This window comes from Aegilops tauschii, chromosome 2 (assembly GCF_002575655.3).
Source record: "Aegilops tauschii subsp. strangulata cultivar AL8/78 chromosome 2, Aet v6.0, whole genome shotgun sequence".
Classification (NCBI taxonomy): Eukaryota; Viridiplantae; Streptophyta; class Magnoliopsida; order Poales; family Poaceae; genus Aegilops; species Aegilops tauschii.
In genome coordinates, this window is record NC_053036.3 from 390,776,824 (window position 1) to 390,790,722 (window position 13,899).

The 13,899-nt window shown below is 45.6% G+C and overlaps 1 long non-coding RNA gene across 1 annotated transcript; it reads left to right on the top strand.

Annotated features, from left to right (window-relative positions):
• The first annotated feature begins 1,122 nt into the window (after positions 1 to 1,122).
• On the top strand, positions 1,123 to 1,584 carry LOC120974576 (uncharacterized). Its single transcript, XR_005769943.2, has 2 exons — positions 1,123 to 1,262; positions 1,354 to 1,584. It is a non-coding gene; the product is annotated as an uncharacterized lncRNA (long non-coding RNA).
• Positions 1,585 to 13,899: the final 12,315 nt, after the last annotated feature.

Genomic DNA, 13,899 nt, shown 5'->3' on the forward strand with positions numbered 1-13,899 from the left:
AGAATTCCATTATGGCTAATGCCTCCATGTAATTTGATCATCTCCATGTAATTAAAAAATATATATATATGTATGTATGTATGTATGTATGTACGTGATCTCCATGTAGTATGAACTTTATGGATAAGAAAACTTGTTTTGGCATGTCAACGTGATCTCTATGCGATGGAAAAATAAAATCCGAAACACTAAAATGCCCAAATCCGAAACAGGCTGGCGGCTGTGGTGTGGCTGCCGCGGCAGCATTTTCGACGTTTTCCTGCCGCGCAGGGTGTAGAAGGGAAAGGGGCGGTGAAAATAAACTGAAGAAAAAACGCAAAAACATTTAGTCCCGGTTAGTGTTACCAACCGGGACTAAAGATCCTTCACCCGCTCCGCCCACGTGAAGGGCCTTTAGTCCCGTGTCGTAGCAAACCGGGACTAAAGGGGGGGGCTTTAGTCCCGATTTGCTAGTCCCGGTTTCCCAACCGGGACTGTTGCCCTATTTTCTATTAGTGGGTGTACAACGGAGGCCGCGGTGTATGACGGTGGCGGTAGGGTACGGAGACAGCGCCATGGTGCAGTGTACGTATGCAATACTGGAGGAATCGCCGCCACGGCGGCGGCTGCTGCCCTATTGTGGCTCGACTAGGCTGAAGGTCAATGGGCGATGGATTTAGCAGAGAATCATGGGTACCAGACATACTTCGGTATGTTATAATCAATGGCTAGAAAAAGTCACGTCATAATCAACATCTAAAAAAATTATACTCGACGGTACCGGAGGATACCACCAGTACCGTCCCAATCACCGCAAAAGAGCTCGAAAACCAAATCTGAAAGACGATATATTACCATTGAGATAAACAATAGCATTAAAATTGAGAAAGAAAATGAGAAAAAAAAATATATGAATATATAGCCTATGGTAGATACTTGCTTGATTGGTGCTATGTAATTTTAGTACTCTTTGAACTCTATTCTTATCCTGATGCAAATTTTAAAATTTCGTATACCAATTAAGGAAAGAAATAAATTAGGCCTAAATATCTATGGAAGGCATCAAATTAAAACTAGCCGATATGATGCCTAAAATTAATTTTTTTCCCACAAAAGATAACCATGCATGTTAATACTATTGGACTATAAGTACAGATCCCCACGATGTTGATCTAGGAAGAACATCATACACACACATTAGCTTATCAATATGGCATGGCACACGAAGAGCAATAAGGTGTTGATATGCTTGTGGCTTGTGATGATGCTTCTCTTGTCATCCGGTAGAAAATACAATCAACCCACACATGATCTTTAGAACAGAGTGAAGCGTGTTAATTTTAGCTGATTTTTCTTGTTTGCTATTGTAAGCAGAAGAGATTGGATCAGATGCATGCGACAAACAGGTTAGCAAGACATGGCCGAAATACTTACCATGTGTTGTGAACGGCAAATGCAACGACCCTTGCAAGAACGAGGGGTTCGACAGCGGCCGGTGCACGAAATTTACTACATGCTTATGCTATAGGAACTGCACCGGTGTACGGCGATTGCTGTAGCGATATATATTTTATTGAATAAATAAATCAAGAAGCTCCTTAGACAGATTTGTATGCTTTTATTTTTAAGAAAAGAACTAAAGAAACACGACACCGGTTGAAAAGGCAGGACTCCAAGCGGTCGGCTCCAACTTATCTTATTGGTTTTCCTACTGCCTCGTATTCACGCATGCATGACCAGGGCTTCAAACATACAGTGGATCTCCTATTTTATTTTTAACCAAGAACTAGTAAAATGCCGTGCGCTACTACGGGAGCGTGAATATTTTAGTAGGTCGCTCCTATTAAAATAGGTTGTTACGAGTAACGTGTGAAATTTTTAACATGAGGAGGTGTTGGGATGTAAACGAATCAGACCGGATTTTTTCTCTACCATATTTTTTCTCGAGTTTAGGTCAGATCGAATAATGAACAGTTTCGGATTCGGTGGCGGATATAAATAATCATGGATTCGAAACGGAAACATAGCGGATTCGGGGAGTAAATAAAATTAATCGGATCGGTACGCGCAATGTACATCATCAACCCACAAAACCAAAAATAATGGCTCAACAACTTAATAAACTAACAAAGTTTTATTTCATAGCGGAAACTGTCTTTTATTCCCGGACACCAGTGCTCCTGTCACTAAAAAAATTCAAAAATCGTATTTATTAGTGTCAAAAAATTCTGAAAACAAATATGGACGTTGCCAATATTATATCCCACGAATGTGTAAATTTTCAATCTGATATACCTTATATTTTGGGCTACACAAAAATAACAAATCTGATAGAATTTAGAGATTTGAAAATATGCATACTTGGATCTACACTTTTGTGATTTTTGTGTAGCTAAAAATACAACGTATTTGAATTTGATATCTTACATGTTCATGGGATATATCATTAACTCTCTCCAATTTTATTTTCAGAATTTGCTAAAAATTATAAATATGATTTTCGAATGGATTGGTCGCGGCGAAGCAAACCGTGTGGAATAGTCACTAGTAGAAAGCAGGGCTTCCATAAGGTCCTTTTGTCTCAGCCATTATTGGAACCGGGACTAATGGGAGCATTAGTCCCAGTTCCAGCGGCGAGGAGGTCGGCTAGCACCAGTCACTGTTCCTAGGGGACCTTTCGTCCCGCTTGGTAATACCAACCAAGACTAAAGGGGGTGCGGCAGGCCACCGCAGTGTGGGGCCCAGCGCGAGAACCTTTAGTACTGGTTCGTATCACGAACCGGTACTAAAGATGGAGCTTTAGTACCGGTTCGTGAAACGAACCGGGACAAAAGATCTCCCCTATATCATCTTCCACCCGAGCCAGCCATCTCCATTTTTGAGCTCGAGTTCATCCCCATTTTTCTCCACAATTTGTCAAGATTGGCGGCACCCATCTATCCAAGGGTTAGCAACTTCATCCTTTCTTCCGGCATTGCAAGTTTAGCTCATTTCATTGATAGTTTAGCTCATATCATTTTTCTAGTGCTAGCTAGGTGTTTGATGAAATGCATAAGTTAGGAAGTTCATTTGTTTTATATGCAACTTGAGCTGAAATTAAATTACAATTTGTGGGTTTTAGTGTCATCCTGTCCCCTTCCTCACCGCCGTTCATCGCTCGCGCCGCCTCGTCGCCGACACCACCTTGGTGAGCCTCTTGTTCTTATAAAAAACAATTTCCTATTTGTATGATTTACATAGTTACTTGTATAATTTTCTTACTTATATCATTGTTTGTTATATGTATAGTGTCATGGTTTTGATATCCGTCCCCGTCGGCCCTCGTCCAGTCTATGATCCGGATGTGGTATATTATCTTTTATAACTATTTTTTTTATTTCATGTTTATGACAATTAATTACGCCGACCAACTTGACATAGATATTTTTATCTAGGAGGTAGTGGAACCGGAAATTCCAGTCGACCCTCTTGTCAAGATGTTAAATTTAGTTGAAAAAGAAAATGATGACTTGAAGCAAAGATTGAAAAAAGCTGAAGAAGAGAAGATGAAATTGGAGTTTTATCTTGCCGATTTCGTCAATGATCACAAGATCAAGATGTATGCAATGCGCTTGAAGATTAGAAAGATTAGAAAATATGCAATTAATAAAGAGGCTTGGTATCATTATGCTGTCGGGTCAATGGTTACCTTAGTTGCGATTTTGATCGCATTTGTTGTTGCATTTAAATGCATTAATTAAATAGTTGTATGTTAGTTTCAGTGTATGTTTTATGAGAACTATGTATTACATTTGGTCACTACTCTACTTTGGTTTTAATGTGATGAACTTGTATGAATTAATTTCTTCGGTTCTCTATTCATAATGATGTAGTGTAATGGTTTTTCATATATTTATATAATGCAGATGAGCCAGCAATGGATGTACGGTGACCGACGTTGTCCCGAGTTCATTAATGGCATGCATAATTTTCTCTGTGTAGCTGAGGCAAATAAGAAGAATGGCTTTATGTTTTATCCATGTCGTGCTTGTAAGAATACCAAGGATTACTCTTCCTCAAACACACTTCACATCTACCTGTTGCAGTCCGGTTTCATGCCCGGCTATAATTGTTGGACTAAGTACGGGGAAAGAGGGGTTATAATGGAAGAAAATGAAGAAGAAGAGGATGATGACAACTATCCTATGTTCCCTGAGCATGGTGGTATTACAATGGAGGAAGACGAAGATGAAGAAGAGGCCATTATTGATGAGCCTGATGATGATCTTCGCCAGGTAATTATTGATGCACAGATGAACTGCGAAAGGGAAAACGAGAGGTTGATGAAGTTGGAGCGCATGTTAGAGGATCACCAAACATTGTTGTACCCAAATTGTGAAGATGGCCAGAAAAAGTTAGGTACTGTCGGTGTCAAAACTGGCAGATCTCGTGTAGGGGGTCCCAAGTGGCTTGTCTTAGGATCGATGGTAACATGGACAGGGGATTTTACCCGGCTCCGGGATCTCTCGAAGAGATAATACCCTACATGTTGCTTTTGATTGTATTCGATGCATATGATTACAGAGTTGATCTACCTCGAGATCATATATTGTGGTCTAAACCCTAGAGGTATGATGAGTAATGTCATGATGCTCTATCGACTAGCCTGGCCTCAGCTTATATAATGTACCAGAGGCCTAGGATAACAAGAGTCCTAGTCGAATAGGCCGGTGGAGAGGAGTCCTTGTCCTGATCACTAAGTCTGGTGGAATCTTCCTCATGTATACATCAGCTGTCCGAACTGGCCCATGAGCAAACGGCCATCGGGGTCCTCGGCCCAATCCAACTAATCGGGGGACGGCGTGGTGAGTACCCCCTAGTCCAGGACACCGTCCGTAGCCCCCTGAACCGGTCTTCAAGTTGGGGACGCTCCTCAATTCTTCCGAGCTGTTCTTCACCTTCGGTCGTCGGTCTTGAAAACTGGTTCAACAAATCATCTCATCTTCGATCTTGAGGATCGCCAAACTGAATCCGAAGAGTTTACACGCCGGGTATCCGAGGAGGCCCTTTAAGTTCTCGGCCTTTATCAATGCCTTGTTATTATTTTTTATGCCACACCTCGGGTTTGAAGTTGTTCCCGTGCGGCGGTGTCCTCTTGCATCCGAGCTCCAATGCCGGACTGCATTCGAGATATCTTTTGCAGCCGAGCACCAACGCCGGATTATATCCGAGCTCCAATGCCGGACTATATCCAAGCTCCAACGCTGGACTATATCCAAGGTGTCATAGATCACCTTGGCTTGAAAAAGTTTGAAGGAGGTTATCCGAGTTTAACGCTGAAAAGTTCTCTATGGAACGAGCCATTCGAATCCGAGCTTTATGCCGGACCACTTCCGAGCTACAACGATGGTCAGCGTCCGTGGTGTCGTAAACTACCTCGGTCTTTTAAAAGATTGAATGAATTCAACCGAGCTTAATGCTAGAAATGCCCTCTATGGAGCCATCCATTGGCGCCCAAGCTTTATGCCGGACTGCTTCCCAGGTGGTGCACCACCCCGACGGCGGGCTGATTTTTTTGTGAATATTTTTGATTGGTGCAATTTATTCTCTGTCGAGATATATAGCCAGTATATGTATATCCAGTAGCCCTCAAGGTGTGTGTCGGTCCAAAATCCGAGATGCACCTGAAGGAAAACATAAAACTGCTGATCCTAGTAGCCCGTGAGACTCAGGTCGATTCGCGAAATCGACCTGAGGATCAAATCCTAGCTCGGCAGCATACGTAGGAATAGAAACGCAGTGTAATATATTAGAGGTAATAGTGATCGGCGGACGGGCCCCTGAGAGAGGGTCGTGAGAAGTCGCCGTGATATATTAGCTTGATGCTGGATAAGTCCCAGATAGTACTTATTGTTGTCCGAAGACGCGCTTGTCCATAGTTCGGTCATGCCGAACACTGAGCACTTTGAATTTTCTGCATTGAATAGGCAATGCAGTAGCCCCCGAGCCACTGGTCGGGTGGCAACACCAGATCAGGGGATCGATGTGCCCCTTTAATATTTATAAATAATGAGCGCGAAGACCAGTAGCCCCCGAGCCTTAATGTGGGCACGGGTGGCCGAATTAAGGATCGATATCCGTTTTACAGGAAAAATTTGTTGTGTTTAAGACAAACTTCTCGGAAAGAGAATAAAGATCTCTTAAAGGAGCTTAGAGCTGGTCGAAATCCGAGCTCGCCAAGGTAGGCCCCAAGGGGTTTAAAAGATGGATTGCAGTAAATGGATTTTACTCGCAATTTTTATGTGTAATGATTCTATGTATCCAAGTACTTTACATCATGAATGCTCGGATCCGCATTGTACAACACCTTGTTGACCGACCATCGGCTTCAACCTCCTCGGCCAGTGGCCGGGGAGTGTTTGTCCTAATTTATAAAGCCTTTACAAGGGCAAAGGTTTACGACAAACAAGGCAATCTGGCCATATGGTTTTATAAACAAAGGTATGCGCAGAGAATGTTATATTACTATTTGATGTCAGAAACATCTCCCAAAGAAAATAATCCCGCTATTGGTTCCTTTCTTTGGGTTGTCATGCCGACCATGATCATGAAACCTCAGCTCCGATCGATATAGGAGAAAAATATTATGGATTTAGTTTGGGGTAAGTTCCTGGTCTCTATGGCTTTTAATGGACCAAAATTTTCACTTCCGCCGTTGCCGACCAATTATATTCTTTAAGATGGCTAGCTTTCGGCTTCTCCCAGTCTGAGGTACTAACAGGGATGACCCGGAAGTAACAATCACAGAGGTGCTCCCTTTACCTCCTAGCCGAACAATCGGGAACGTAGTGGTAATCACGGGAGCCTGGCAATCTAGCTTGGCCGAAATCTTAAGTAAAATTGATGCATATTTATGGCTTTATAACGATGATTACGGAAGGCGGCCCTTGTATATTAAATACAAATGCCGATGATATGTTTATTTTGACTCCGTTGCGACCGTTTATCAGTTGAAAGTGGCCCATCGTCGGCTTCCACCCCCTTGTAGATGCTATGCAGGGTGTTTCCGCAATAACAAACAACCCTTAGCCGACGTCTTGGTGCCCGAAGGCGGTTGTGTTAGCGAAAACGAGGCAATCAGATATGTGGGCTTTATAATTTTCACTTAGTCATAGGAGCTTAAAGTTGGGAGGCCAGCTACTAGCCCCTGGTTAGTGTTCAGCGATAGCCGAGGTCAAGCCGTAAACACTTCGGCCAATGTTATGAACGGCCCGTCATTTAACACAGTCATCGGATTGCTGACCAGTCTACGCTTATTATGACAGTCAGTTTTCGGCTTTCTCCACTGAGGTGCTTAACCATGCGAGCTGGAAGCACAATCGCAGTGGTTCTCCCTTTGCACACCTGGCCGAACAAAGCAGAACGTAGGAGGCAAGCATAGGAGCCAGGCAACCCAACTATTGACCAAAGACACAATTCAAAACCGAGGCATATATAGCAATATCCGAGAATGTTTTTGCAGAATCTCTAAAGGTGTCCGGCGTTGCACCACGAAACTTATGCTGGAAACACACCAATAGTTTAAAAGTGCCATAGGCTCAAAAGCCAAAAACATATGTAAAAGCTTGACGTCCGGACTAAACCGGCATTTTGGTGCCAATCCGGAAACTGGTCTTTTTTTTAAATTGTACTTCTGTCGAGCTTTAACATGACACATCCGATCTCAAGACTTCAAGCGGGCTAGCCTACGGCTTCAAGCTCCTTATCGCGAAGGAGGAGTACTTCTCCGAGGCCAGTTTAGCGAACTAAACTCGAGCGGCTTTAGAGAGAAGCTAGGCTATCCGGCTATTGACCATACACTCGAGTCGAAAAAGGAGCGGTAGAAAAAAACTTTGCAACGACCAAGAAGGAAACACATTATTATAGAACGACTCGTGTAAATTTTAAGAGCCCCCATTTAACATGGGTAAGGGGAGTTTCTTTTAACAAACAATGTATGTGAGCATGGTCGAACCGAACACAAGTTAAAAATTTAAAACTTTGAGCATGAAAGCAACTTAGCTGGTTAATGTGTTCAGCATTGATGACACGGTCCGAGCTTGATGCGGGACAAGGTTCCATCCCCCAAGCCAGTCCCGAGGTGGCGGAGCGAACAGCTCGACACTCCAAAGTGGTGACATAGCATGGCCAATGCAGGCCGACAGAGTGACGCCGAAGTCCTCGGCGTGGGTTAATGAAGTGTTGACGAAGCCCCCTGTCCAGTCGAGGTGACGTGGTATGTCAGTACGCTGAGGTGACAACACTGCCCGACCCGAATCATTTACCTGTGCACAAAAAATAGTGCAAACCGAAGATAATAGTAATAATAATAAATTAAAAAAATTGTTGCATAATAAATAATTTATGCAAAGTGAGTAATAAAAGAAATATGGCCTATGCACCGAACACTCGATGAGGTAAAGCTCTCTCGGCGATGCCGAAGTCCCTGAGGCAACCGAACACGTCGGTATGGCAACACGACTAACAAGGTGATCACGCGAGATGATTTACGCCGATTGGGACGACGGCGTTGGCTTGCCGAAGAGACCACGTGATGTAGTCGAAGTCCATTACCTGCACATGTAAAATAGTGCAGGCCAAGAATAATAATATAAATATATAAAAATCCTCGTGTAATTAATTGATGCAAGATAATTTATTTAAAAATATGTGGCCTGGCGCCGAAGTCAATGTCGATGCAGGGCGTAGGCGTGATGCGGTAAAGGCGTGGCAAAGCCTGAATTCACAGGTCGATCTGAGTTCCGGATGCGGCGTTCGCCGAACTATGTATGGAAACTGACCGAACCACCACGCGACCGTCGTTAATGCGGCCGCCATTTGATAGACCTGTGTACAGATGATGGAATAAACCAGAGTATTAATTCCTTGGGAAAAATAAACCCAAACAAGCAAAAATTGCTAGGATTAATAACACCTAGTTTATTTGTTGTAGCAGTCCGAATAAAATTGGGACTCGATCCGCACACCCATTGCCTGATGGACGATGAAGCGACGGCATGGCGATGCTGGTAAAGGTTGGCTCGCCGAGGCAAAGCCCCCGGTCCAGCTAACGTGACGAAGCTGGTCGGCTGATGACGCCAAAGTCTCCGGAGTAGGTTGATGAAGGGATGGCGAAGCCCCCGGTCCAGACGAGGTGACGGAGCAGGTCGGTAAGGAGACGTTGCAGCTGCCATGTCAGCCGAGGTGTCGAAGTAGTTCGGCGTGATGGACATCGGCTTGAAGAAGCAACGGTGCAGCCATGCCGATGCAGGTCATAACTCATGACGTGATCAATGCCGGCTTGATGAAGTGACCGTGCGGCGATGCCGATGTGCCCGCTCCGTGTAATCCGTGGGGCGGCGAGGTTGGTGATGATTTATCCTTCGCGATGCCGAACTCCTGTTCGGCTTGCCGAGATGACGATCCGAAGAAGTTGAGCTCGGCTCAACAAAGCGACGATGTGTCTAGCGCAAGTCGGCAGTCGTGGAGCAACGTTGTCGGGCTGGTTTGACACCGGCGTGATGGTGAAGATCATATTGGAAAAGACTTTAAAATTAGTGGGATTTGTTTGGGAACAAAACACAATACCCAAAACTTCCTTCAAGAAGGATATCCTAAATCCCGTTCATAAAAAAGATGAACTCGTGTTGGATTCGTTCTCGCGCAGAAAACAGATATGAAAAGTGATGCACTAATCGGAAGGTTCCCGGAGTTTGAACGGTCGGATCGAGCTGAAATTTTGAGGGGTGGTAGATATAGGAATTCCTCAGCCGATCAACGGTTGAATCTTCCAAAGGACGTCCGAGCTAGGTGCTGGACACCACGCTCCAAACTCGTCCAGATTCCCATCCAGATTCGACAGGGCTCCGGTATATCGGACACCGGCGGAGATTGCTCCATCGGAACGCGATGAAATTTTACAATGTTGTTGTAGACTCAATTCCGCACAATTACACCGAAGGAATTGTGAAAGCGATGCTCGAGGAGGTGGTGGTAGCGGATACAAGTTTGCTGTTCGGAAAAACAACACGGTCGCCCGAGGGCAATGTTGACGTTGAGCCCCCGAGCTCCATGGATGATTCCTCCATGATGTTGATTGGGATTGGAGTTGATGTTGATGAAGGCCCTCGTCCAAACATGATGATTGGAGGTAGGGCACAGTCCTCGATCAAGCCAAGGTGACCAGTCGAGGCGGCGACAAAGACGCCAACGTCGCAGTTGATCTGCAGGCGGGCCATTGATCCTTTTGCCGACCATACAGCGGAACTCTCAATGAAAGCACCATTGTCGGTGTCAAAACCGGCAGATCTTGGGTAGGGGGTCCCAAGCGGCGTGTCTTAGGATCGATGGTAACATGGACACGAGATTTTACCCAGCTTCGGGCTCTCTCGAAGAGATAATACCCTACATGCTCCTTTTGATTGTATTCGATGCGTATGATTACAGAGTTGATCTACCTCGAGATCATATATTGTGATCTAAACCCTAGAGGTATGATGAGTAATGTCATGATGCTCTATCGACTAGCCTGGCCTCAGCTTATATAATGTACCAGAGGCCTAGGATAACAAGAGCCCTAGTCGAATACGCCAGTGGAGAGGAGTCCTTGTCCTGATCACCAAGTCTTGTGGAATCTTCCTCGTGTATACATTGGCTGTCCGAACTGGCCCATGAGCAAATGGCCATGGGGGTCCCCGGCCCAATCCAACTGATCAGGAGACGGCACGGTGAGTACCCCCTAGTCCAGGACACCGTCAGGTACCACACTGGAATTGCTGCAATAGAAGGCAGAGAATGGACTATCTGACAAGGGATTTGAAAATTTGCTGAAAATATTAAAGAAGATGCTTCCAAGGGATAACGTGTTGCCCTCCAGTACGTAGGAAGCAAAGATGGTTGTCTGCCCTCTAGGATTAGAGGTGCAGAAGATACATGCATGCATCAATGACTGCATCCTCTACTGCGGTGAGGAGTACAAGAATTTGAATGCATGCCCGGTATGAGGTGCATTGCGGTATAAGATCAGGTGAGATTACCCTGGTGATGTTGAGGGTGAGCCGCGGCCTAGGAAGAGGGTTTCCTTCCAAGGTGATGTGGTGTGCTCCTATAATACCACAGTTGAAACGTTTGTTCCAAAACAAAGAGCATGCCAAGTTGTTGTGATGGCACAAAGAAGACAGTAAGAAAGACGAGATGCTGAGACACCCCGCTGATGGGTCACAGTGGAGAAAATCGACAACGAGTTCAAGGACTTTGTAGGTGACGGAAGGAACTTAAGATTTGGTCTAAGTACAGATGGCCTGAATCTATTTGGTGAGTAGAGCTGTAGTCATAGCACCTGGCATGTGACTCTATGTATCTATAACCTTCCTCCTTGGTTGTGCATGAAGCGGAAGTTCATTATGATGCCAGTGCTTATCCAATGCCCGAAGCAACCCAGCAACGACATTGATGTGTACCTAAGGTCATTAGTTGAAGAACTTTTACATTTGTGGCATGAAGAAGGTGTACATGTTTAGGTGAGACTGAAAGTATATATTTGGATAAATGTAATAAGAATGTGCACCCACGGCATCGTCGATTTCCTCTAGACACGCATCCCTTAAGAAAGAAAGGCAAGCATTTCAAAGGTGAGGCGGATCACCGGATGAAGACTACCCACCCTACTGGTGATGTTATATATGGCATGGTCAAGGATTTAAAAGTAATCTTTGGAAAAAAGGGTCCTCGCGGACAATCTGTTCCGAAAGACGCAGACGGACACGTACCTGATAACCCACAAGTGTAGGTTATCAGTTGTAGCCTTTCTCAATAAATAAGAGTGTCGAACCCAATGAGGAGCTAAAGGTAGAACAAATATTCCCTCAAGTTCTATCGACCACCGATACAACTCTACGCGCGCTTAACGTTTGCTTTACCTAGAACAAATATGGAACTAGAGGTACTTTGTAGGTGTGATAGGATAGGTTTGCAAGATAATAAAGAGCATGTAAATAAAATCTAGGGGCTGTTTAGATAAAGAAACAACTAAGTTAGTTTTAGTAGAGAGCTTTTTGTCACGAGAAAGTTATTTGTCCCTAGGCAATCGATAACTAGACCGGTGATCATTATTGCAATTCTATATGAGGGAGAGGCATAAGCTAAGATACTTCCTCTTCTTGGATCATATGCACTTATGATTGGAACTCTAGAAATCATCCACAACTACTAAAGATCATTAAGGTAAAACCCAACCATAGCATTAAAGTATCAAGTCCTCTTTACTCCCATACGCAAACAACCTACTTACTCGGGTTTAAACTTCTGTCACTCTAGCAACCCACCATAAGCGAATCATGAACATATTGCAAACCCTACAGCAAGGATCCTGATGATGACATGTACCTAGGGTAGGGTAATAGACCTGATCTAGACAATCATCCCAAGGACACTGCCCTACAGTCAAAGACATTCAAAGGACGGCAACTTCTACCGACTGAAATGACCTTAGGATGCAACCCACTCGACCAACGGTTCCGCTCGGATAACCCAATTCCATTCGACCAGTATATAATCATTTGACCATATCAGAAACCACTCGGAGTACAGAAGATCTAAGGTTACTCTGGATGGCAACGGTCAGGCGTTCACTCCGTAGTCTTAATGATCATTTATATGACTTTAATGCTGACGTTACCAGTAATGTCCCCTCTTTATGTACATTGAACCCTATGTAACGGGGGACGATTGGGGTCCTGGCGCACTCTATATAAGCCACCCCTCCTCTGCGACAAGGGTTCACACCCCCTGTAACTTCACGCATAATCCAATCAACCAGCCTCTGGGCACCGAGACGTAGGGCTATTACTTCCTCTGAGAAGGGCTTGAACTCGTAAATCTTGCGTGCACAACTTCACCGTAGCTAGGATCTTGCCTCCTCATAGCTACCCCCGCATTCTACTGTCAGACTTAGAACCACGACAGTTGGCGCCCACCGTGGGACTGGTGTCTTAGCGACTTTCCGGTGAGGTTGCGATTTTTCCGATTCTCATCATCATGGTTTCCGGCGGTGGTTTGGCTGAGGGCCGCGAGATTCGTCTCGGCGCACTCGTCTTCGTCGCCGACGACTCTGCCTGGCTCCAGGAGGCCCCCCTCGACATCTAGACACTCCCTGTCCGCGGGGCGACGCACTTTCGCGCGTGCATTCGCGTCGTCCTTCTGCGGCAGCCGTCGACCCAGTATCGGTCGGCTCCCGCGGTGTCTTCGCTCCCTGCTGTTCGTCGTCACAACCGATCCGGTCGGTCGCGGCTTCAGCGGTGGGTGATGCATGCGGTGGCACGTCAGTCGGCCACCCCTCAAGTCACGGCAATCGAGCCTGATGAATCTCTCTACGGCCTGTTCGACTGGCTCCGTCGAGACCCTATCCGAGTGCGACAGCAGCAACCCTGCGGCGGAAGTCCTGATGGTCGACACGCCGTGTAGCCCGCCTGGCATGCATCGCAACAGTGGCGGTGACGGCGGTAGCGATCCGTCGTGCGTTCACGAGGAGTACCACCCGGAAACCCTCTCTTCTCAGCAGAGGGAGGAACTTGACCACCGCAACGTGGAGGCGCTCCACACGCCCATTGTCGGAGAGACCTCTGAGGCTCGGGCCTTGGGGGCAGCGCGCCTGGCCACTTTGGCTGAGTGCACTCGACTGGAGAACCTTTACCACGCACTCGACGAACATGCCCGGCGGCAGATCCCTGAGTCCAGTCGATGGTAGCGACAACTATTCCCGCTTGAACCATAGGTATACTGCACTCCGATTCAGAATCTTACAGCTGCAGCCCGTATAGCAGAGTCTATTCAGCCGTCCCAGTCGGAGGCTGGAAGAGGTTTGATGCAGATCAGAGCATTGCTCCGGGCAGCAGGAGAGCAGAA